Here is a 27,900-nt window from a genome sequence, read left to right as displayed (position 1 = left end):
AGAGACGATACAGTATTATGTCCTGGTGGTTGTTTGAGCAAACTGCAGCTAGTCCTGGATAGTCCCATTCCTGAATGCTTCAGTCACACGTAAGAATCTCATAGGAATGAGGCAAAACTATATCTTTATCTACTGTATGACCCCTTTAAGCAATCATTGATCATCATTAATAGTTTATAATTGCATATACATATTCTTACTTTTTAAAACGTATGTTCAACTATCACTTCAAACCTTTATTTTTCTTTTGACACCGATTGCTTTAACCATTGTTATTGTTAAATATTTCTATTAAAAAAAAAACATTAACACGTTTTGAGTCTTTTTTTTTTTTTTTTTTACTGTAGATTCCCGCCGTTTGCATGGGTTCTGTTCCGAGACAACCCTTGATTATCAGAAAAATGCCAGTAATTAAGAATGGAGACTCAATAAATGCTTTTTAGGCACCAATTTAAGCGATACCAGTTGAAGTCTCTGATTTCGGATCAACATTTGCAATTACAGTGACAACTGCATTTATCAGACAGCGCTATATTAACCATCCTCATCTCTTGAATCGCCACAGCATGCTCATGACAAAGGAATCTGAACTAAAGGCATAATCCAATGAGATCTAAATGCTTAAGTCTCAATATTGTTATATTCACTAAATACTTGCAATAACTGTTTCCTGCATTTCTTTTGGGTTTGCATAATTAATACTTTGTTGCTGATGTGTTTTTTCACTAAAAATAGTTGCCCATTTCCAGAAAATACACACAAATTGGACCTTTTTTGTCTAGTTGAGATTATGTTTTATAATATATATATTGTCTGTTCTGTGTTGAGCAAATGAATAAAATACATATGAACAGTACACATTGTACATAAAATAAAACAAAAAAAATTGAAAATTCGTTTGATCCATCTATCCATGAATGGACGGATGGAAATTCATGTGAAACATGCTTTTGTCAGATGCCTGCAATTATTGTCATTTATTCAGGCCATTGTATCCTCAGAACAGGAACTTAGTCATTCTGAACATGACTCACATTGTCATGGAAACATTTTGCCTCAAAAACCTTGATAGAGTAGCTCTCGTCTGAGAGGATTGTGCAGTCTGCAAAAGTATTCATCCTTAAAAATGGGCAGAGAATGATTGGTTCCACTCAATTGCGGTGCGAAATGACAGTTAAGATAAATCGAGGGAGCGCTCTACCGGCACTTCAACAGTTGTTACAGTACAGTCACCCTTGTCCTAATTCCATCCAGTTGTATCAATGGTCAAGGGTGCTCCTGAAACCAAAATTGCCTGTTGCATTGTTATTTCTTAGAGCAGGGGTGTCAAACGTACGGCCCGAGGGCTGGATCAGGCCGGCGAACAGGTTTTATCCAACCCCGAGGGATGAGTTTGCTATGTATAAAAATGAACCTGAAATTTTTGAAATGAAAGAAACAGCTGTTCTAAATGTGTCCACTGGATGTCGCAATAGCAATTCTTTGTATCCTTGTAGATGGTGCTACATATGCACAAATTAAACCACATGATGTTAGTACATCAGTCGAGGAAAATAATCAAACTACATAAATAACATACCGTAATTGGATTTTGATATATCTTTTTTATGTTGATAGATTAAAAAAATAACACAGATGAGTTGACTGATTATCACAATTGTTTTTTCAGAAAATATAAATAATGACAAATAAAGATAGAATACTATCAACCACAAAATGTAAGTGTAAAAAAAAAAAAACATTTCACAATTTCAGAATGTGCTTGCTCTATTTTTAAACAAGAAAACAGTCTAGTTCAATGGTTCCCAAACTTTTGCAGGCTGGTGCCCACTTGGCTCCCCAGTGAATTCCTAGCGCCCAAAAATCTTGATATGACTTTTTGAAAATTCTGAACATTACAAGCTTGAAATTACAAACCTGAGCTTTTGCTTTTGTAGTCTATGCTGTCAGATCTGACTGGGCCAGAGCGGCGTGTGGTAACCGGACCCTGATGCGTCGTCCACTGACTCGTCCTGCTGCACGCGTTGTGTACAAATCGTCAAACAAACGTTCGAACTTCTGACTTCGACTTCGGACTGCCGCCCCCCTACCGCCCCCTTCTTCCTCACCGCCCCCCCAGATCTTTCCATCGCCCCCAGGGGGGTGGTACCGCCCACTTTGGGAACCACTGGTCTAGTTTAACAATGTCGTACATGTAGTTACTTGGTAAAGTAATTGTGTGAATGGACCACTTAAATGTCACACCTATGGATCATGTTTTGTTTTGTCATGTTTTGATTTTGAGCATTCAGTTCTGTCTTGGCACTTCCTGGTTTGTTTTCGTCTCCATGCCAACTCATTAGTTTTCACCTGTCACGTCCCTGTTCTCAGCCTCACACCTGTTTTCACTAATGATCATAGCTATTTAAGTCTCTCTTTTTCTTGTCTTCGTCCTGGGATTTTCACACACGCTAGCCATGCTGCACCTCCTTCACGCCCTCGTTTATCTGCTTCATGCCTTGCTACGTTGTTCATTTTGTCCAAGTAAGTCTTTGTTTATAGTTCATAGCCAATTGTTTTTGTGCAAAGTCCTTTAGTTTATGTCCATCATTTCATGCCATCGAGCAGGTGTTTTTGTTTCACGTTTGTACTGTGTAGCCAAGTTTTGTACCTCCATGGTGAGCACTTTTTGTTGGTTGTTTATTAAATAAATGTCATGTACTCACGTCCACGCCTCGCTCGTGCTGATCCTCATCTGCATCGAGGAAACAATCCACGTCCAAGCCTTGTTGTGACAGAAGATCACAGCAGAAGTTTCTTCGCAGGAGATCTGCACGAGGAATCTCTCTCCAGCCACGAGAAGCAGGAGATGTTCCTCCGGCTCGTCGCGGACGCTCAGCCATGGGCGCACGAGGACAAAGTGGAGTTGAGCGATGAGGAGCTTCCTCCCGGCGCGGTGGAAGCATGGAGCCAACTTCTGGCAAAAGTGGCGGATGCAGAGGACCGCTTCCGCTCCCACTCGCGGGCCATCCGGATGTCCTCCCCAGCACCTGGCTCATCGCGCGGTGACGACACACCACCTGGGATGCGAGCGCCCCGGCGGCGGCCCGGAGCAGCGCACAGGCACGCGCGGAAGAGGGGCAGGACTTGTCCCTCAACGCTGTCCGACAGGCTCGCACCGTGCGGCTTTTCCTCCCCTCCCAAGGCACATTTTTTTTTTTTTCTGCACAATATCAAAATAAAACCAAACAAAAAGAACTATGTGGACAATTCAAAGGGGAGGATTCTGCCCTCCTCCTTACCTCCCTCCCCCCTCCCCAAAAGACTTTTCCAGCTCACGATGAGAGTGTCTGGGAGTCACTCCTTGAGGGGGGGGGCTGGGGCTGGGAGTTTGTTGGTTGATTCTGCCTAGTGCGTTGCCAAGCCACAGCGTCCAGCAAGTTCCCCACTTCCAGTTTTTCAACCTGCCAAGCCACAACGGCCACTAGCACCAAGACCAAGTCAAAGTCCACTATCAAGTCCAAGACCAAATCCAAGTCCAAGGCTAAAACCACAACCTGATCCACATCCAAGTCCACGTCAAAGTCCACATCCATGTCCACGTTCAGTAACAGTGCCTGCTCCAAGACGCCAAGCGCCGCCAGTGCCAGCGCCAAGACGCCAAGCACCACCAGTGCCAGCGCAAAGACGCCAAGCGCCGCCAGTGCCAGCGCCAAGCGCCGCCAGCGCCAAGACGCCAAGCGCCAAGACGCCAAGCGCTGCCAGTGCCAGCGCCAAGACGCCAAGCGCCGCCAGTGCCAGCGCCAAGACGCCAAGCGCCGCCAGTGCCAAGACGCCAAGCGCCGCCAGTGCCAGCGCCAAACCCAAGCCCAAGTCGACCGCCAAGTCAACCGCCAAGCCCAAGTCGACCGCCAAGCCCAAGTCGACTGCCAAGCCCAAGTCGACCGCCGACGCCAAGCCCAAGCCGAGCGCCAACGCCAAGCCCACGCCGAGCGCCAACGCCTGCCACGTTGACGACGCGTCCGCCGCCTTGTCAGTCGCGGATATGGAAACTACGATGGCGTCCACCACGCCAAAGATGCCGACCTCGTCGGCCACAATTGTGGCCACTACGTGGTCGTCAGCCACGCCCTCCTCGTCGGCCACGGTTGTGGTTTTTACGTGGTCGTCCGCCACGCCAAGAGGGTCGGCCACCGATATGGCCGTTCCCGGGTCGCCCACCTCGGTCCTCCACGCGTTGCCGCCACCTGACTCTGCCCCGTTGGATACGGGGACACGTGGTTTGGCGATCCTCCGCCATGTCCCCCTCCCGCCCTCCCATGACTCTCGATCATAGTTTTGTTTTGTTTTTTGTACATCTGGGAGCTGTCCTTAACGGGGGGGCTCTGTCACACCTATGGATCATGTTTTGTTTTGTCATGTTTTGATTTTGGACATTTAGTCCTGTCTTGGCACTTCCTGGTTTGTTTTCGTCTCCATGCCAACTCATTAGTTTTCATCTGTCACGTTCCTGTTCTTAGCCTCACACCTGTTTTCACTAATGATCATAGCTATTTAAGTCACTCTTTTTCTTGTCTTCGTCCTGGGATCTTCACACACGCTAGCCATGCTGCACCTCCTTCACGCCCTCGTTTATCTGCTTCATGCCTTGCGACGTTCATTTTGTCCAAGTAAGTCATTGTTTGTAGTTCATAGCCAATTGTTTTTGTGCAAAGTCCTTTAGTTTATGTCCATCATTTCATGCCATCGAGCAGGTGTTTTTGTTTCACGTTTGTACTGTGTAGCCAAGTTTTGTACCTCCATGGTGAGCGCTTTTTGTTGTTTGTTTATTAAATAAATGCCATGTACTCATGTCCAAGCCTCGCTCGTGCTGATCCCCATCTGCATCGAGGAAACAATCCACGTCCAAGCCTTGTTGTGACAATAACCCACATTTCTACTCCGATTCCAACCATTCCACCTTTCACACTCTGCACTTACCCTCAAATTTCAAGTCAATGTGGTTCCAAATTTCCAGGATTACGTGGAATGACCATGAAATGTTCCCCAATGAAAATGAATGGGCAATGTATAATCCCATGTTTAATAACTAATTGAAAACGTTCCAACCGCTGCTATGGAAACGGAAATAAATTGCGCTGAGGAAAGAAGTACCGTTAATGCATACAATGACCAAAATACAGTAAATATTGTACATATTACTTATTGTTTTGAATATGTCTAATACTACATTACAGGTATACTTGCAGTGTGTGTGTAAAATGTTAATGAAGGTTTATTTTAGAGGGGTCTGAAGGCTTTCTCCTATTATCAGCATTTTGCTAGAGATTTTTTACCATCTTTAGTATCTTAAAAAAAGACGTGTTATTGTCTCTCTTAATGATTGTGAATGATAGGCAAAATTCCAACAAAAATTGCAGTTCCCTTTTAAATACACTATAGTGTGGTTTAGAAATGGCAGCAGGGTGACCACCTTTCTCACTATACTTTGCAGGTTTAAAATAAAAACATGAATCATTATATTGTGTTCATGTTAGCATTAAGACACATTAACAATTAAGCAGTGGTCAGGGGTCCAGTTTTCAGCTAGTAATTAATGTACTAGTTACCAGCTAGCAATTAGCTCTGCTCGCCCTTCGTGGAGAGGGGGGGGGGCACACAGACTCGGTGACCACAAATGACGAGCTAGTCCATTGCACCGGTCACCCAGGGGGGTCCCCACATCTGCGGTCCCCTCCAAGGTTTCTCATTGTTATCCCATTGGGTTGAGTTTTTTCTTGCCCTGATGTGGGATCTGAGCCGAGGATGTCATTGTAGCTTGTGCAGCCCTTTGAGACACTCGTGATTTAGGACTATAATAAGTAAACATTGATTGATTGATTGATACGCTAAACTGTGTTACTTGAATATTTAAGTAATGGACAATACCAAGATAACTTTAGCACCAGTTTAATTCGAAACACAATCATATTTTTAAGCAGGGTATATAAATATAAGTAGTGGGTGCCCGCTCAGCTTGGGGGTCCTCGGCCTGGGAAACAGTGACATTTACTTTAAACTTTAACACTGAGACTGTTTCTGATTTCCTCCCTTCTTTTACTCTATATCGGCAATGTACGGTTGCAAAACTCAAAACATATCCAGGAATTGTAAATTTTTAATGGCAAAATATAGAGTCGTGAATTAAATATCAACATGTTAAACACATGCTGTGAATCAATTATCAGTCATATACTAGCAAGGGGTTTCCTCATCAAACCCCATTTCTGACATGTTGAAATGCAAAAGTGGGAGGAACTTGTCCAGGGTGTACACCGCCTTCCGTTCGAATGCAGCTGAGATAGGCTCAAGCACCGCCCGCGACCTCGAAAGGGACAAGCGGTAGGAAATGGATGGATGGATGGATGGATGGATGGAATTGCGCAAGTCATATTCTTCAATGTAACTTGTTAAAGCATTTTCATAACAAATCAACTATACCTTTTGTTTATTATTGTATAAAAGCACAAAATGACGTGTCTCAACAAAACTTCCTTGGAATATGTTTACCACTTGCATGTCTCACATACCCACTCCTCCATTCACAAAGCTGCCCCGAATGCATGATTTGCTTCGCTGAGCTTGTCACGCCACATCTTGTCAGTGCGCATAGACTGCTGCAGTTAGATAAAGCTGATCGAAAGCTTGGCATGTTTAATAATTGATATCCAAGCCTCCAAAAACTTGCAGTGATTTTATTACAGCCAATGTCTGCATTTTTATGACAAAATTTCATTATTTCACCATTTTGTTGTAAAACACGAGTGTTACTGAATATTTGTGGCTGAAATAAGTAGGCACTGATGCACTGATTGGGAATAAGCGGTAGAAAATGGATGGATGGATGGATGATGCACTGATTCCTCAAATCAACGTCTTAAGACGAGGCATTTCTGGTAATTCTTGTTTTTTTCCCCCTGGAATGCTTGATATGATAATTAGATGAAATCACCCGAGAAACAGTTTAAAATGTCAAACAGTTCAAATGTGACCTTCTACCAATGGGTTTTTATTTGGCGTTCAGTTGTACTGAATGTCCTTTCAGCTTTGAGTAGATTATTTTCATGCCTAAAATAAGAACTACCACAAATTAAAAATCATATTGTCATTGTCTGCAGCATAGCTGACACACAAAACCTAGTAACTCTTTGGGCTTTGAGAATTGCCAAAAGTGGATCGCATGTCGAAATTTGCAGCCCATGAAGAGTGCAGATATAGCATACAGCAGTGGTATTCAACTAAAATGTTTTTGGGGCCACGTTTCCAAAAAGCTATAGACCGGGGGTTTGGACTTCTCCCTTCACTTTTAGTATTATATTTTCTAACCAGAGTCCTCTACGGTGATTGATTTTGGTCTATTTATTTTGTCAGCGTTACAAGAGTGTCCTGCTGATTTTGAGGACCTTCTGCAAAAAAAAAGCTAGTGAAAGGTCATCTTTATTTTTAACTGAACTTGCAGGCCACCATTTGAATAGCCCAAATGATGAGAGGACTTGATATAGAACCTTGAGAAACACTACTTGTTAGTGTTGTACGGTATACCGGTGCTATTAAAGTACCACAGTACTAATTAAATAAGGTAATATACTTTATTCAAAAAAATCTCATTACTTATTTTTTTTATGCGCCTGATTGCACACCGAGGCGCATGTCGTGAGTCAACATCATCACAAGCACAGACCACTCGCAAGCAGAAACAGGGTGGAGACAAAAGAAGGATGTGGGGGGAGATTGGGCCAGCGTGCTTGCAGGACCAAAGATCACCGCCGCTTTCCATGGTGCTGAGGACGAGCACCATTGGGTAGGGGCGGGGCATGTGCTGACGGCGAGACACTGCTGGCAGGTGATTAGATTTCACAGGTGGTACGTGTTAATCTAATCATATGTTGTCTTTAACAGTGAGCGGCCGGGTGCAGGAGGAGGAGGAAGATTGGAGAAACTGCAAAGTCTGAAGCAAACGTATCTATTGAAGAGCTTGTGAAAACATTAAAACCTTTGTCAACTGTACCCAACTGGCCTCCACCGTATGTATCAGTAAGACCGGAAGTACGCGACTCTTACAAGGGAAAATGGACATATTTTGGCTTTAAAACTAACGATAAAAAGTGGGGCCATAAACACTGAAACGCTGCTCTTCAAGCGACTTTAAAACATAGCGAGCTAGCTAACAACTAACGTCCATTCACAGAATTTTAGATACTTCTAAATCACTAATCCTCTCCGGCATGGCAAAAAATAAACTAACATGTATCATTCCTTGCAGGAATGATACATCTTACAAGTATCATTCCTGCAAGAGGAGTACTAACTAAACATGCTTCACTAAAAACCGTAGGAGGATAAAATATCTAACTGCAAGCTAGCACTTCTGAATGTAAACAAATGGGTGGATCCACACAAATATCGATTGTAACAGTACCAAGTACAGGAGTGTATCTAGTTGATACTACAATGATTACATGAAGATTTTGTATTATCACAACATTTCTCAATTTATAAACTTAGGGAATATGTCTCTGTGTAAGGCAGGTCTGGGCAATTATTGTACTCGGGGGCCAGTTTTAGACAAAAAAGTGTGTCTGGGGGCCGATTAGATAGCCGGTATATCTATTTTTAGGAACACTAATACAAAACCTCACAAAAATAATTGAAAGCTAAAAACGTTACGACAGACCGCCTTAAAAAACGGAATGGAATTTGATTTTTTTTTTTTTTTACTGAATGAGACACCCAGAATGTAAATGAAAATGTGGGACTTAAAATATTAACTATGATTGATAAAACACTGAATATTTACAACATATTTTACAATCAACCGAAACGCAACCAAAATGCAACAAACAGTGAAAAAAAAAAGCCACCTATAATCTGAGATATCTCATAGTGACCATAGTAACTAATTATATGACCATAGTAGTTAGAGGACCATAGTAACTAATAAGATGAGCATAGTAATTAATTAGAGGACCATAGTAACTAATTAAAGGACCATAGTAACTAATTAGAGGACCATAGTAACTAGTATATCATGCAGATTCCAAGCATTGAAAGACGTAGTATAGTTGAAGACTTCCGGTCATTAGAAAACATCACTACACATCATAACGGCAGCTACACTTTCCATCTTAAGCATCTAAAACAATTATTTAGGAATGTCCGGCGGGCCAGATTAAAAAGCTCAACGGGCCGCATGCGGCCCCCAGGCCTTAGTTTGCCCAGGACTGGTATACAGGATAACTTTAATTATGACCAATGTACAGTATGACCTTGTAATTGCATGGTATTGGATCAATATCCACAGTTGTAGTATCACTAAAAAACGTATGTCAAGTGCCTACACAACAGAACTTTAGATGCTTATCACATTTTAACAGAAGTGTAGATAAAACACGTTTAAACAGGAATTAACCAGATATTAACAGTAAATGAACAAGTAGATTAATAATATATTTTTTACTGCTTGTCCCTCCCGATTTTGAAAAAAATATTACAATAGGAAATGACACAATATGTTACTGCATATGTCAGCAGCCAAATTAGGAGCCTTTGTAAACATGTTTGTTTACTTACTATTAAAGGTGTCATATGATTTTCTGTTCAATTAATGCCAACAATTATCAAAATACATTTCGGTACCTGTACCGGTACCAAAATATTAGTATCGGGACAACCCAACTACTAGTATAGCTGAAGTAAAAAAAAATATTACTGACTGCATCTGAAGTAAACAGGATACAGCAGCACTTTAGTTGCGCAAATCACATTCCGAAAAAAACTGTGTGACCGAATGCCAAAAAAGGAGATGACTTAAAGGTGTGCCTTGAGGAACGCCTCAGTTATGCAAATCACAAGTTTGGGCCCCAGTGCTAGTGAGGTGTCTGTTAATTAACACATATTATGTTTTGCTTATGGTGAATATTTATATTCATCATGGAGAAAGTGAACCACAGGGTTTAAGGGAATGAAGGGTATTTTGTTGTAAGCACACAATAAAACACTACACTTAACTTTGACAGCACATGTTGACTCGATTAGTCCTGGCAAGATAAAAGGCAGTAAATTGGACATTGGTATGCAAAGTTATAGCTCTATCCGGGAGATAGTTGTTTAACTTAACGCCAACATTTAAGTTATGACCGACATCTGTTGTTTTCAGACACTTACACACGAACATCTCCTTATATCAATCAATCATCCATCAATTTTCTACCGCGTATTCCCTTTGGGTTCACGGGGGGGCGCTGGTGCCTATCTCAGCTATAATCGGGCGGAAGGCGGGTACACCCTGGACAAGTTGCCACCTCATCGCAGATCAATCAATCAAAGTATACTTAGACCTTACACATTTCTCAAAGGGCTGCACAAGCCACAACGATATCCTCGGCTCAGATCCCACATCAGGCAAAGAAAACTCTTAACCCAATGGGAACAACGACACGACCTTGGAAGGGACTGCAGATGTGGGGGTTTCGCCCTAGGTGACCGGTGCAATCAATGCAGAATGGATACATGTGAGCCCAAATACAGTCTAGTCCACAGACGCAGAGACGTCACCAACTGATGCAAGGTTATGTTGTCCATCCTGGGTCACGACTATGAACAACTAGCACCTTGTCCGTGGAGTAATCGAGACGAGACGTAACGTACGCATGAATAATGATCTCAGACTTAAGCATATTACAGAGATGAAAGAAGGCTGTTTTAGTAACAATCATAATGTGTGGCTCAAATAGGAGAGTTGGGTCGAAGATAATACCGAGATTCTTTACAGTGACTTTTTGTAATTGTTTTGTTGTCAAATTTTAAGGTGGTTTTATTAAATAGGTGCCAGTGTCTAGCAGGACCGATAATCAGCATTTTCATTTTCTTAGCGTTGAGTTGCAAAAACTTGCTGGACATCCATTGTTTAATTTCATTATAACACGCCTCAATCTGACTCCAATCTGACATTTTTGCTAGCATTGGGGGCATGCAGAGTTGGGTGTCATCAGCATGACGGTGAAAGCTAACACCGTATTTGTGTATGATGTCGCCTAGCGGCAGCATGTACTACCTGAAAAGTGCAGGGCAAAGAACCGAACAATATGGAACTTTGCACGTTAACTTAAAATACTCCGAAGTCACATCGTTGTGGGAAACACACTGGATCCTGTCAGTAAGATAAGTGTTATACCAAGAAAAGGCTAAATCTGATACGTTTTAATAGAATGTTATGAGCAATGGTATCAAAAGCAGCACTAAGATCAAGTAGCAGCAACATGGATGACGATCAGCATCCATAGTTATCTATAGATCATTAGTCATTGTTGCGAATGCTGTGTCCACAGAGTGATTTGCCCTGAAAGCGGACAGAGATTGTTAGATGCTAAGTGTTAAATCAGCTGCTGTGAAACAATTTTTGGGGAGGATTTTTGAGTTAAAGGGAAGGTGGGACATCGGCCAGTAGTTTACCATGAAGTCAGTTTCGAGGTTAAGTCTTTTGAACAGAGGATGAATAACCACTTTTTTGAATGCTAGGGGAACAGTACCGGAGGAAAGTGATAAGTTAACAACATTTAGCACTGACGGTCCTAATACTACAAACAGCTCCTTGATAAGTTTCCCAGGAAGTGGGGCGGATAAGATTGGAGTAGTAATTAGTTTTAGCTACGGTAAACGTGTGTTTATAAGTTATTAAACTATCACTCCATGCCTGATGGAAAACCTCAAGTTTAGTCGCACGGCATTTAAGTTCCAGCTTTCTACATGATAGTTTTAGAGCTCTTGTTACCTCTGTGAACCAGGGAGTATGCCGTTTAGTGGCCTTTGTTAGCTTTAGCGGTGCTGTACTATCTATGGCGTTGCGCTAAAGTTAAAGTTATTAGTGAGGTTATCAATAGAGCCCACATAATTTGGGAATGGTGCCATTACCAAAGGTAGTAGGCAGAGGTTATTAGTAGCTTATTGACAATGAGTCAGAACTTCCAACTTTATAAGGTAATGATCGGATATTACTTTAGTGTACGGGAGTACCATAACTTTAGATGTGGTGACACCCCAGATCAGGACTAGGTCTAATGGTATTACCGTTGCGAAGCGTGGGTTCATTTATTATTTGTGTAAGACCACAGTTATTAATTATAGTCTTGAGCGCCACGCATAGAGGGTCTAATGGGGTATTCAGATGGATATTAAAATCCCACATTATAGTTATATTATCTACATGCATCACTAGATCAGCGACAAACTCTGAAACTTCAATGATAAGGTCGGAATAGGGCCCAGGGGTGCGATAGAAAACAGCCAGAGAGAGCGGTAGGGGTGTGACAGACCTCATATTAAGCATCTCAAATGGTTTAATTGTATTACTTAGGTTAGGAGGAAGGTTACGGTTTTCATTGGATATTAGTGCTTCACCCATTTTAAGGGGACGGGCATTATGTGCACTCGTATAGTTAGGAGGAGATGCCTCGTTAAGCTGGAAAAATTAATCTGGTTTTAGCCAGGTTTCGCTGAGACCAATGACGTTAAGATTGTTGTCTCTAATGACCTCATTAACTAATAACGCTTTGGGAGACAATATTTTGATCTTTAAAAAGCCCATATTATGGGCAGCGGGCTGTTTAGATCATTGGTCCCCAACCACCGGGCCACGGCCCGGTACCGGGCCGCGGCCCGATTGGTACCGGGCCGCAAAATATTTTTTAATAAAAAAAAGAAAAGAAAAATTTTTTTTTTTTTTTTTTTTTTTTTTTTTATTAAATCAACATAAAAAACACAATATACACTTACAAATAGTGCACCAACCACAAAAAACTCCCTTTTTCATGACAAAAACGTCCCTTTTTCATGACAAAGAAGAAAACAAAGAAAAAAAAAGGACACCCCCCGGGCTGCGGGACAAATTATTAAGCGTTGACCGGTCCGCGGATACAAAAAGGTTGGGGACCACTGGTTTAGATTATGTTTTGTGAATTGTATCTGTAGTACAGATATTAACCAAATTAATGATGGTCAGGTTGTATTCTCCTGACCTAGCGCACACCCACGAAACATGAGTGGGGAATATAAAACTTTTGGTTTGGCTTCGCCAATTTAGGAGTGACCCCTTTTTTTGTCTGGACGTCCTCCAGGTACTGCAGTCCTGTATGTATAATGCTGTTCGCTTGGAATAAAGTAACTTTTTTTTCAATGAAGCATCCCCGACATCTATTTTGATCCAGCCACACTGCTTTGTCACCCTTCTGCCCGGGAGAAGGTGACAAGACCAGAAATACACATAACGAGCAAGGTTAAAATGTCAATGCAAGGATTTGACAATGTTTTTACACTGGTCCAAGTTCCTCTATACAACAGGAGCATTCTTGTGCTTTTAGGAATTTGCTTCAAATATGTTTGTCCCTCATGTTTTGGACTGAACTCGGGCCACAAGAGCCCTGGCATGCAGCAACAGCAAAATCTACCTGTTGTGGATCATTCTTATTATTATTTATAGTAGTAGTAGTGATAGTCGTAGCACTCTTAATGTTCACATGCAGTAAATTACACAGCATATTTTCAGGTTTAAAACTCCATGTGGTGTGGCGTATACCATTTAAATGTTGTGGACCTCTTACTCCGAAATATACTTTGGAAATCAACCCTAAAAAGTACAGAACAGATATTGTTTTGGGGAAAAATAATCCAAAAAATACCAAGTATTCATTTGCGCAGAAGTAGTGTATCTTGTCTTTTCTCTAGTGCTATTTTTCCACTATTTTTCCCCTTGCAACACAGATTGTATTTCACATTAAGTAATTTCATATTTTAATCTGCATATTATATAGCATCGCACCACATGGAACTTAATTTCACACATCATTAGAGGATAACATCTTTTAAACCAGGTCATTAAAGGCGGTCTGTAATCGACCGACTGGTTTACCACAATGCATGATCAACAAAGAAAAACTACAGGGAAAAGTCATAATTCAATTACTGCAATGTCTGATGTAGACTGTAATGCTATGAATTCTGCCTACCAATGAATGTATGACTTTGTACAGATTTTTTTTTTTAAAAGGTCACACCGTGTCTTGATATAGTTTTTTATGCTCTCTCCTTTTTGGATGTGAAGGGTTAGCAGATAATGTCAGCAGGAGAGTCGACCGTTTCACTATCAGTCTCTACATTGGTGCTGCATGCCTGACTGCCAGGATCATGTGGATATAATCTTAGCCCAGTGGCAAATATAAACAATGAGCTAAAAACAGAAACTATATCATAGCTATGGGCAATGTTTAACTCACTGCAACCCCCCCAATACCTTGAAGACAAATACTGAGATCCAGCACTACTGCACAGATAAACACAATGAATAAGATAAAGACGCATAAATATATACGACACAGAGACAGAAACAGGATTACTTCAGCACTCATCACACACATTCATATTGCATATATTTGATTGAAACACAATCACAGGCTTACCTAATTGTAGTCCAGTTTTGCGAAGCACCTATATTTCGTAAGTATTTCACTATCATCAAGAGGGTTAATGATGCAGACTGTCTTATCACTTAAAAAATAAATTTGCTTCAAAGTTGACTAAACCTCATCGGCTAAATAAAGGGCCCCTTTTATACATAGTTCATATGAGTTTGTGTTCAGTGATTTGTGCAGACATTAAGCAGATCACTCGCTGTACAATCAATGGGCATCTTGTGTGAAGAAAAATCAATTAAAGGGGCAGCACAGTGGAACAGGGGTTTGTGCGTAAGCCTCACAATAAAAAAAGGTCCTGGGTTTGATCCCCGGCCTCAGGGTCTTTCTGTGTGGAGTTTGCATGTTCTTACCATGACTGCGTGGGTTCCCTCTGGGTACTCCGGCTTCCTTTTACCTCCTACATGACATGCACCTGGGGATTCATACACTAGGGTCAATGTTAATGTTGCCAATCTGTTGTGATGAGGGTGTACCTTGCCTTCTGCCTGAATGCAGCTGGGATAGGCTTCAGCACCCCCCGCAACCCTGAAAGGGACAGGCGGTAGAAAATGGATGGATGGATGGATGGATGGGTATTCCTAGCCCCTTCCTGCTCCGTCATTATAAGTATATAATGGCACATTTCCCTAGACATTCTCATTGGCACTGTGTGGCATGCAACGTTAGTCCTGGTTTTTGTAAGGCCGCTATTTAGAGTATAGAGACTTGTTTAGAGTGGCAAAGTTCTAGATGTGTGGGCAGAGTTTCTGTGCTGAAAGGGGGTCTCGCCCAGAGTGCCATTGAAGCTTGAACTGCCACTGTGTGTACAAACTATAATAGGCTACTGTGGATGTGGATGCCCAACTTTTAGAAGCTTGTCAAAAAGAGAGGGGACTTTTATCTGCTTAAGAGGTAGACATACCAGCTGAAATAACACGAAGGTTTTATTTATAATTGGAAGCTAAAAACTGGAAAAGAAGGTCTGTTGGTACAATGGCCAGTAGACATTCATTTACGTACATCAGCTATTACATTCTCTCTGTTGTTTCTCTGTATTGTGTTTCCCACTGGACGCAACTGTTCTCCATTCATCCTTAGTCACCCTTTGTATACCTTGTGGCCACTGCTTGCCATGTCTGGGCATGCTTCTACGTATGCAGTCCACAACTGGACACAGTTATGCTCCAAGGTAGTGAGTGCTTACCTATCAAATGGTGCCATCATCCTGGCTTACTGTTTTTTTTCTTCCGTAAGAGTTTTGCCATTTTAAAGGGGAAATGCACTTGTTTGGGAATTTCGCCTGTCATTCAGAATTATTATGAAGGACAAGATCACACATGTATTTTGTTTTTTGGGAGGGATTTTAAAGATGATAACAAACACTTGCAAGATGGGGCTAATGGGAGTCAATGTTGTAGCCTTCAAAATCCTCTAAAACAAGTTTAAAACCCTACATCAACGTTTTATATACACGCTGCAAGTAAATATATAAAGGTCATTTTATGCAACTTAGTTCATCGGCAAATTTATTTCTGCTTCCACAGCAGCTCACTTCTGACTTCTAGCAACAATTTTGTGTTCATACTTCCGGAAACAAACGCGAGTGTGTTCTAATCATGGCAGACTTGGTGATAGACGACGAAGACGATTATTTTTGGACAAATGAGGATCCACAACCTTATCTTTTTGAAACTGAATATATGGAGAATGAACTGCTACTTATATAAGCGAGCATGAACAAAGGTTGAATTGTTGGAGCAGACGACTTGACTTGGTTACGCTGTAAATATGGAACTTTGAGCCAAGCTATGCCGAAATAAATAGATTGCTTACCCAAAACACTTGGAGACGTCTCCAGCCAGTTGAATCAATCAGACAACTATCCATTGAGTAAGTCACTTTAATATTGATCATGATACATGGAGCACATCACCGCACAACTACGATACATACAATGTCGAGCTAGCGGTGTAAAAACAACACATGACATTTGGGCCAATACTTTACTTTCATGTTTTTCAGTCAGTACATATTTGGGTCATATCGCACTGTGTAATGCATTCCAAACTCAAAAACCATTTAGCATTTGCACACAGACAAAGTTGCTAGCTTACCCCTTGTCGTTGCTAGCTTACGGCTAATGTCCTAGCAAGGCGATGTGTTACTACGCTAGCAAAACTGTTACTCAGTGTTTGCTCTAACAATAATGATGCTGCGACAGCTTGGTTATTATACAGGTTATTGCACATAAATTAGGTATTGTTGGCGGTTTCTAGATGCATTTTTAAAGTGATTTACAGGCAAAATATATTAATCCAATTAGGTGCATTGCTAGCCACCTGGAGCGAGACTAATATTACAAGTTGGTAAGTTGCAAAACCTTTTGTCTTCTTGTTTCTCATAAGCATTGTGAAAGATAGGCAAAAAAAAAAAAAAAGGAACTCCCCTTTAAGAAATGTAATACTCTACTGCCGTTCGGCGGCTGAAGTGGATAGTGCACCCCCCAATTCGTCACTTTTAGTGTGTCAGGTAAACCGCGACACATGGGGCCATATGAATCCCCTTGACGCTGTAGTTCTCATTTTCAGGGGTGGTAATTTGGACGGTAGTTTTTAATTTAGTTTTAGTCATAGTCTTTTGACAAAACCTATTCTTGTTTTAGTCATCAAAATTAAAACCCACTTAAGCCTGCTAAGATGACAGTACATTTAGTAGACTTGAATATAAAGTATACAAGATAAGGCTTTTTTAAGTTTATTTGGACTAACTGCAAAGCATTTGTTTAACACAAAAGTAGCATTTATTTTCCTTCCAAGATGGGGCCGCTGTAGTGGCTGCTGTTGGCCGGAGCTCTGTGCTCTTGTGTCAACCCTGTTCCTGATGTTTCCCTCTTGTTTTCATGTGTTGTTTTTTTTTTTTTTTGCCTTTTGGTTCGGGACCCTTTGGGACTGTGCAACAAGGGGTGGCACTTTCGTGACTTCTGCGGGGCTTTTTTGTGAACTTTTGGATCCGCCTCATGGTAGCCTTTTGGCCATGTAGACCAGCTGCTGGGTCTCCGCCACACCAGAGTCAGTTTGGAGAGACTGGAGGAGATGCGGATGAAGGGACAGGGCTGCGGAGCTAGCGCTGAGTGTCGGGAAGAACAAGCTATACGGTGTCTTGGCTTAATGAGCAGGTATCGGACACATTGGTCTCCTTGGACGTATCCTCACTCATCCATGTAGACTGGACACTGGCCGAGAGTTGGTGGGCGGCCGAGGGTGGAGTTGGCTCTCTTGGTTGCTTTGTTGGGTCTGCTCCTGTCTTTGGCCATGATTTATATGTTTTATTTTTTTCCATTTTTTGTTGTTGTTGTTTTACTTTTGTTAGAAGCATTTAAGTTTTAATTTTTATATGTTTTATTTTTTTCATTTTTTTTTTGGTTGTTGTTTTACCTTAAAACTCATTTGTATAACCTAGCCTTTAAATAGACCCCCTTTTTAGACCAGTTAATCTGCCGTTTCTTTTCTTTTTCTCCTCTGTCCCACTCTCCCTTGTGGAGGGGGTCCGGTCCGATGGCAATGGATGAAGTACTGGCTGTCCAGAGTCGGGACCCAGGATGGACCGCTCGTCCAGAGTCGGGACCCAGGATGGACCGCTCACCTGTGTGTCGGCTGGGGACATCTCTGCGCTGCTGATCCGCCTCCGCTTGGGATGGTTTCCTGTTGGCTCCACTGTGGATGGGACTCTCGCTGCTGTGTTAGATCCGCTTTGGACTGGACTCTCGCGGCTATGTTGGATCCACTATGGATTGAACTTTCACAGTATCATGTTAGACCCGCTCGACATCCATTGCCTTCGGTCCCCTAGAAGGGGGGGGGGTTGCCCACATATGCGTTCCTCTCCAAGGTTTCTCATAGTCATCATTGTCACCGACGTCCCACTGGGTGTGAGTTTTCCTTGCCCTTATGTGGCCTCTACCGAGGATGTCGTAGTGGTTTGTATTGTGGTTTGTGCAGCCCTTTGAGACACTAGTGATTTAGGGCTATATAAATAATCATTGATTGATTGATTGATTTTGTTGGCTGTGTGTAGAAGTGGCTGGTTGCATCAGCTCTGCGCTTTTAATGTCCTTTGTGTTCTTTAATGTTTCCCTCTTACACACATATTTGAATGTGTTATGGCTATGATATTTGTTTTTTTCCTTTGCCCCAGCTTAGACTGAATATATTTTTTTTCTATTGCAGGAACCTTTCTTTTTTTAATAAATGTCTGCCTTAAATACATAAATAATTAGGAAACACTGCACTAACTTCCTCTTTTTGCTGCACGTGCGATGTAAACACATTGGATCACATTATAAGTTGTCATACAATAAAGGGGTGATATGATATAATTAGCTTTGAATCATAGATTTGTCGATGTCATAAGGACTTCCTTGCTGATGGCATCATGGCAGTAAAAATTAAACGTGTACTCTTCACTTTCTCACATGTGTACATATTACAATGTGGAACATGCATTTTTGTTTTAGCGGTGAGAAATCAACTTACTTATTTTCCAAAGAAAAGCATCTAAATGGCTCTCCTTTGTAACCATATATGTGTACAGTTAAAAAACTGCAGTTGTCTACATTTCAAAGTTGTTCCCCCGACCTACAAGACAAAATTAAATAGGACTGGATTTAATTTACAGTATATCAACATGTTCATCTCGTTTTTATTCGTTGACTAAAAAGTAGTTTCATTTTGTTATCGTCTTAGTCAACGTGCATTTGTTTTGGGAAATAGGTTGACAATTACTAAGGCGAAAATCATTAGTCAACAAAATTAACCCTGCTCACCAGATTTTGGATGTATTTTTTCTAGAATTTCTTTTTTTCTGAGTTTTGTCATCATGTTTACCTGGGTAATAAAATATATTTTAAGGCATGTGTCGGTTTCTGCATCCTGGAATCCAGCTCTGCACAAGAACGTAACAAAGTACAAACATATTGTTAAATTGAAGGACGTTTGTCATTCAATTCAGGGACGGCGTGCCAAATTTGGTAGAGTGGCCGTGCCAGCAATTGTAGGGTTACTGGTTCAATCCCCACCTTCTACCATTCTATTCCCGTCCGTTGTGTCCTTGAGCAAGACAGTTTACCCTTGCTCCTGATGGGACCTGGTTAGCGCCTTGCATGGCAGCTCCCGCCATCAGTGTGTGAATGTGTGTGTGAATGGGTGAATTTGGAAATAGTGTCAAAGCGCTTTGAGTCCCTCAAAAAGGTAGAAAAACGCTATACAGGTACAACCCATTTACCATTGTAAATATATAAATGGGTTTGCTTGCGATTTCGTTGTAAAATGTACCATGACAATAATGATCTATTCCATTCTAAGTGTCCAGTGCACTGCAAAATGTACAATCTCATCCAGTATATAGTTCTTATTTCCAGTCAAAATATCTAAACAAACCTAATACGAGTCACAATCCCCTGATTAGTAATTTTCCAGTGAGCCATAAGAACTTGTTTTTAGGCAATAGATCATCTGTGTAAAAAAAAAAAAAAAAAAACTAATTTTGAGCATCACAAGTTTGTTATAAGACACTACATTTCATGATCAGTCACCCGGGTCATGGCATGATTTCCTATGTTTTTGTCTGTTTCCTGATTGCATTTGTTTACTGTTGGTTTCCATGGGCACTGATTCTCCTCACCTGTCTTAGTTTAGCAATCAGTGTTCCCACCAGGTGTTTTGGTTGTTCACTCCCCTTTATAGTTTTCTGTCACCCAGCACTAGTTGCTGGGTCAATATTTGCTGTATGCAACAATTACGTTCTCCTGGTTTTTCCGCTTACTAGTATTCCTCGTTTTTCACCCTTGGTGACATTTTGTTTTTTTGGCTCCATAACGTCCTCAGTTTTTGTATTTTTGTCCTGCCGTTTAATTTACTAATGTCAAAGTTAGTTTTTGAGGAACCCCAAGATGCAGAGATGGAGGCAGGCATGGAGTGACAAAACAAGATGTAATAAAAATACTACAACAAGAACAAACCAAAGGGGTACAACAAAAAGAGCGCACGAGGCGGATAACAAACAAAGAGAGCTAGCATGGGAACTAGACAATAAACGGAGCTTAGCATGGAAGCTAGCAAAAACAAAAAGGCCTAGTGTGGAAGCTAGCAGGTATCGAGCAGGAAACAGTCGTACATGTAATATGAAAACAAACTTTGAAGCTTGGAACAAAAGGCAGTAAGCTAAAAACCGCAATCAAATATAGCTTACCGCGACACTGCATTGACAAGACATGATACGACACGACACGAAAGGTAGTGTAACAAACAGTTCAGAGTGTCCCTCCAGTGTTGCCTTGGGGTTGTGACGTAAGAGGTCTATATAAAGGTGGGTTGTTGAAGAAGGTGAGGTATATGGAGAGAGGTGTAAAGAAGGGAACAATAAAGAAGTGGTGGAGACCGGACCTGCTCTCATGACTACCTTTTATTATTTTATTTTATCAGTACCCATAATATGCGAACCCAGGACACTCGGCTACATTGGTGGCAGAGGTGGGATTCTTAACTGCTGTGTTGAAAAAAAAAAAAGAGGAAAGATTTACACGGGACACCTGAGTTTCCAGTTAGCTGCTAAGCTTCCCGGCCATTTTGTGGACACGTGGTGTGGCGACCACGACTCTTTTTAAGCCCGGAGGCGCCGTTTGACGGACACTCACACGGCATGAAAGTCGAAAGTGGACTTTTGTTTTGACCGCTCCTTTCACTGACAGAGGGAGCCGACCGTGACTGCAACCAGGAGCTGGTGAGGATTTTCGGATCCTCCCGACTCGTCCCGTGGGAGACTGGGGGCAGTTTTTAAACAAGGACAATTAATGGACCGCTTCGGGGCCAACCTGTCGGCGAGTGTGCGTGCTCTGGGGGAGATCTTGGAGGTGTTTGCTGCGGTCGTGGCCCGGCTGGTTGCGGAGGCGTTCCCGCAATCTTGCTGCTGGCCCTTCGCGCCGAGAGACAGCCGACGGTGGCGTGAGCAATACAGAACGTGTCGGACCCGTCGGTGCCATTAACGTCCCCGTGGGCGGGTCCCAGGTTTGTCGGCCCCCCGGAGGGTGGTCATGGACGTTCTGGATGTGGCCCGGAGGTTCCCATGGGGGCCGTGGGGGGCCCAGGGTGTTTCCCCTTCAATTAGACTCTGTCAGTTGCTTGGAAAAAAAAAAAAAAGGACACGCACCACAGCCTATAACCCCAAGTCTGATGGCATGATGGAGCGTCCTAAACGAACTATCTCACCAATGGACTATCATGCAGGGGGTCACTGGGGCGACCTGCGCACAATCGGACCATCTCGCAGGGGGTGACTGGGGTAACCTCCTGCGCACAATCAGACCATCTCGCTGGGGGCGACCTCCTCCACATAATTGAACTATCTTACAAATGGGGCGATTGGAGTGACCTCCGTCGCATCTGGAAGTTTTTGCATGTTTTGAGGGGCCAGTGTGTTAGCCTATGCAATACGGTGTGAAAAAAAAATATTGTTGATTTATGTGTGCATTAAGATTGTGAATTTTTAATTTTTTTTTCATTTCTCTGTTCTATTTCCCCTTGTTTGTTACCTATTATGTTTGTGATGAAACGGGGACGTTTCTTCTTGAGGGGGGGGCGTATGTAACAAACAGTTGAGGGTGTCCCTCCAGTGTTGCCGTAAGGCTGTGACGTAAGAGGTCTATATAAAGGTGGGTTGTTGAAGAAGGTGTGGTATATGGAGAGAGGTGTAAAGAAGGGAACAATAAAGAAGTGGTGGAGACCAGACCTGCTCTCATGACTCCATTTTATTATTATATTTTATCAGTACACAGAATATGCAAACCCAGGACACTCGGCTACAGTAGCAACGACAAGAGCGACAAGAAGTGACATCGACAATAATCCAGCCCTGACTGGAGGAACAAAGCAGGTAAAATTGGAGCGGGCTGATTGACCCCAGGTGTGGCCAGGTGCCAATCAGCCGCAGCTGAGGGGAAACAGCGAACAGGGAAAAAAAACAGGAAACAGACAAAATAAAAGCGCTGACAGGAACTAAAAACAGGAAATACTAAACACACACAGAGGAAAAACTAAAACACAAATAAAATGTCAGTGGCAAGCTTTACAACTAAAGGCTTAATCTTACCTGCACGCTGCTCCAGCGTGTCTTCTGCCTTGGAAGGAACACTACCAGCACAACCATACGAACACAACGTAACACAAAACTTCATAATACCAGTAAGTATAGCTAATAATAAGTTGTAATTGCTCATTTAAATATAACTTTTACGTTTTTAAAGTGTAAATATAATGTGTTATTTCAAGGAATTTTAAAAAGACAATAGTGTGAATGCTGTCTATCTGTATTGGCCCTGTGATGAGGTGACGACTTGTCCACGGTGTACAAATCCAGTTGAGATAGGCTCCAGCACCCCCCGCGACCTCGAAAGGGACAAGCGGTGGGAAATGGATGGATGCATTTTAAGTTGGCGGATTTATTTTGCTCATCACAAGCAAAAAACACTTTTATAAATATATATATATATATATATATATATATATTTTTTTTTTACAAATATTTATTTTTTACATTTTATCAAACTTTTTGGGGGAGGAAATATGCAGCTAACTACACACGAACAAATACGAATCATGACAAAAATAGTGATGAATTTTTGTTTGTGTTGCTGACAGCGTTATAAAAACATCTCTCAAACAAGGTCTGATGCCTGTGTACCAGTGGGAAATCAGCTGTCAATTACCACAGTCTTGTCATTAGATCCTCCAAACTTGTACTTTTCTTTTTTCAAATGCACTAAATTTATCATCAACATGAAAGGTAGTGATATGATTTGAAGACAAATTTGGGACACAAAAAAACCCCTTTCAAATACATGTCTATCTGATGTGCCGAGTATTATTATTATTATTATTAATAATAATAATAATGTCATTTTAAAATATAAAAAAAAGAATCAGCTTTTTTTTTTAAGATTTAGAAAGCTCCATTCACAAATTTAAACAATCTTACCCACAAAAACATGATAAACATATCTCTAAGCTGTTAAAATAGGTACAGTAGTAGATGGAAAGTTATGTATAAAGTGTCTGGCAGCTGAAGGAACTATCATTCATTTATTGTAGATATGGCAGAGAATAAAAGAGTTTTAGTCTAAATCCACAAAATAAGCAATCACATTCTTAAATACAAATGTCCTAATGACAAAGCAAACTTGTATTTGTGGTGATCTGCATCAATTTAGTAATGTGTCAGCAAACTATTAAAAAAGGGATGGACATTGAAAGTCCAACTCATATTGACTGGTATAGGCACGCTATGGAGATGACATCAGTCGAGACAACTGCAGTTAGATTGAGGCATATCTTGGAATATGGGATCCTGTTATATGAAAGTTTTAATTATTCCATCCATCTTCCTCCGCTTATCCAAGGTCAGGTCGCGGGGGCAGCAGCATAAGCAGGGAAGCCCAGACTTCCCTCTCCCCAGCCAATTCGTCCAGCTCCTCCCGGGGAATCCCGAGGCATTCCCAGGCCAGCCGAGAGACATAGTCTTCCCAACGTGTCCTGGGTCTTCCCCGTTTTAATTATTATATAAACCTAAAATATGACTGTGGAGAGACGGAGCCGACGGTCCGACTGCGAGGCTGGGCATGCTTTGGCCCGGCTCAAGACGGCGGCCAGGAGGCGGAGTATGCAGCGGAAACAAAGAGGCGGGGTGTGCCTGGAGCGACGCCGCCACAATCAATATCAGGTGCGTGACACACACACCGGTTCTCAATCTGCCTATCTCCTCGCAGCGTTTAAGAGGGGAGAAGAGGGAAGGAGCGAGGAAGGAGTTGGAGTGTCCGCAGCGGATGCAGCAGTGCCAGACGAGGGAGAACGACTAAGAAGAACCGATCACAGCGACGAAGACACGGCAGATCGAAGGCGAGAAAGGAGCGAGCAGGAAGGAGGAGCGGCTGAAAAGCGATCCGACCAAAAAGACAAAGCTTATTGATAAAATAAACGAGAGTCAAACCTGCTCAGCGATGTCCTTTCTCAATGGTCCATGCAACCCGCACGATGACGGCAGGAAGCCGTTCACAATGACTTATTTTATCCTTGTGTTAATTTTGGATACCATGTGTTGTCAAGCTTATGAGATGCATGTTTGTTTTTTATTAATGGTTGTAATAACAAAAATAAGTGTTTTTTTTTTTGTTTTTGTTTTTTTAGCTTATTGCTTTTTAAATAATATAATCAGTTATTTTGGTATTCTAATTATTATTGATACTGTTAATATTATTCATTCTTTTTTGACTACTGGATGTTTTGTATTGTTTTGGTGTGTCTTAATTTGTATGTTCATTGCTTTTATTATTATTGTATTATGTATTATACTGTTGGACTGATTGATATTCTGTGTGATTTTTGTAAATTTAATTCACAAAAAAATACATCATCCTGTACATTTTTAGATTATCGTGGGTAATAACTCGCAGAATACAAACTATGAGCTGGAATATGGAAGGAAGTAAGACTGTTTAGTAACAAGAACTGCACAAGTATGCTAAAATAATTGGCTTAAATGAGTAGGTGATAAAATATGCAACACTTGCTGACTGAATTTCACACCCTAATGTTGCATTTTTGTCATTTGCTTATGCACTTTTACTGTGCATTTTGTGATTGTTTGAAAAAAAGATGTCGGTCACCAACCATTTAAGATTTAAATACTATATGAACCGTTTTCATAAGTGTTGCTTTTTAATTACAACTCCCAAAGTTAGAATAAGTTGCCTGAGGCAGAAAAATGGTTTACACAATACAGACTGACTGGGCACCTCGCCTTACTTTTCGTAGCATTTCCCCTTAAGGCCCGTACATGTCGGCAGCATATGTTTTAAGCTATCTTTCTAAACAAATCGAGAAGAAGTGTCAGCCATCTGTGGACTCTGTGGGATTCTAAAAATAAAACATACTTCTCGGAACTGTGTCACACTGTGACAAAAACTCTCAAGTATATCTATATGCCAAACTTCACAACATTAGTTAAGCCTGTTGTTCATCAAATTAGGGCAGATGTAATGAAGGGGAAAAAAGTGTCAAAGTTTGGAAATTCTGGTTTCCTAAGTCATAAACAAGATTACTGTTTTAAACGACTAAAGTATCTGATGGTTGTACGACCTGTTCGTAACTGGGAATTGTTCCTCAGACCACCTACAGTAATTAGACTTCTTATCAATTAAACTATTGGTATTGTTTATGATCAATAGCTCTTTTTCTATTGGTATTTGTATTGCTCCAGTTGTAGTGTAAAAATGCTCATTGTCATTCTATATTATTATTTATTTCACTAACTGCTTCTTTGCTATCACTTTTACGATCATATTTGTACATATTGTATGTGCTGGTGTTCTATCATTGTTGTTGTTATTGTTGTGTTTGCTGTTGTTGTTGTTTTTGTCTTTCTGTCTAATCCCCCACTTATCCCCATAATTTCCCCCTCTGTCTTCCTTTTTTTCTCTTTATATCCCCTCCTGCTCCGACCCGGCTGCACCAAATGATAATATAAATACATTTGATAAAGTCAAATTCAAAAGAGGCAACAAGAGAAGTATCCTACACTTCTCTTTTGTAAAGTAAATCTGAACAGCCGATATGGGCATCTACATCAACTGTATGAGTTGCCTGAGAAGCTGGACAGGACAAAAAAAAAAGACTTCTTATTAATTCAAAAAATGATGACCAACTAATTAGACTTGTCATCAATTTAAAGAACGATGAAAAGCACCACTCTCTCAAATTCACATTTTAACGCTGTCATTTGATTTCACTGTTTATATTCATCCACAAACACAAAATCGGATTTATCATGTAAAAAAAAAAAAAAAAGTGAGGGAGTTTGTGTAAATGACCTAACTGAAATGTGTCCCATTTTCCTAATTTCTATGTAATTTTTATTATCTCCACAATCACATCACTGCTGTGTGTGTGTCTGTGGGAAGGTGGACACGTCTTGATAGGTGTTCCGTATATTATCCTACTTTTTTAACCTTTGCTGAATTGCATATGCTCCTGGCGTGTCTCTGACTGGGATTTGAACCCAGTATGGCGGCTTACCAGCCTAGCACTACCATTGAGCAATTGGGGACAGGGAAAATATTTCAGGAAAATTTGCCATTACATGTATATTCTTATCAATGATGGAGGAAGAAGAGGCTAGGACAGCGTTTCTCAAAGTGTGGGGCGCGCCCCACTGGTGGGGAATAGAGACATGACAGGTGGGGCGCGAGGAACGGGAAAAAATTTCACTTTAATTTTTTTAGTTTTTTAAATTATATTCTTTGATTTTTTTTTTTTTTACTATGCTTTCATTTTCTATACGCACTGTAAATCACTTTGTGATTCTGTCTGTGAAATCCGCTATATAAATACATATAAATTACTTATTTTTCCTGTAGGATTTAAATTTCTAGGTAGGAGTGAAAGTTTGACGGACATTACAGTAACTAATGGGGGCGGGGCTAAGCAAAACAAACTTTCGTGTGGATGGGTAGCAGGCTAATGTGTGGACCACAATTACACAAAATGGATACATTTGTGGCTCGCACCTCAAAGGTCGTCAAACCAGAGCCAGCGCCTGCAGAGAAACAAAAATCTGACGGGCCTCATCAACCAAAAAGCCAACAGAAAAGAAAATATGGCGAAAGGTATCTTGCTCTTGGATTCACGGCAGCAGTGTTGGGGGCAGAGGAGAGACCCCTGTGTGTTCTGTGTCCAAAAGCGCTAGCAGCAGACAGCATGAGACCCAACAAATTAAAGAGACACTTGGAGACCACACACCCCAATCACGTCAATAAGCCACTTGATTTCTTTCAAAGAAAACTGGCAGCGTACCGTCAACAGGAGAAGCGCATAGTAAAAGCTGCATCAGTAAACAGTAAAGCTCAAATGGCTTTACATAGAGTTGCATACAGCATTACACAATGCAAAAAAACACACAGAATTGCTGAGCAGCTCATTCTCCCCTCTGCAATAGACATGTGTCAGTCATGCTTGACGAGACAAGCGCAGCAAAATTAAAAGCTGTCCCACTGTCAAACGACACAGTTGCGAGACGTATATGCGACACTGCAATTGATCTTGAGGAACAACTCGTAGACAAATGAAAAAAAGTCATGTTGCTTTACAAGTGGACAAAGCTACTGACAGCAATAAAGACTGCCTGTTCATCGCATACGTCCGCTTTGTGAATGGCGAGTTAATGTGCGAGGATTTGCAAATGCATAGCTCCTCCATTTTTTTTGCAAAGACTGCAAAGTGGCACATTTATTTTATTATTGAACTTGATGCAAGTTATTTGATTTATTATTGAACTTTATGCAAGTTATAACACTTTTATTTTTTGATTATTGAACTTGATGCAAGTTATAACACTT

Source organism: Nerophis ophidion, linkage group LG04 (assembly GCF_033978795.1).
Source record: "Nerophis ophidion isolate RoL-2023_Sa linkage group LG04, RoL_Noph_v1.0, whole genome shotgun sequence".
In the NCBI taxonomy this organism is placed as follows: Eukaryota; Metazoa; Chordata; class Actinopteri; order Syngnathiformes; family Syngnathidae; genus Nerophis; species Nerophis ophidion.
The sequence above is the reverse complement of the archived record's forward strand: the minus strand, read 5'-3'. Positions refer to the sequence as shown.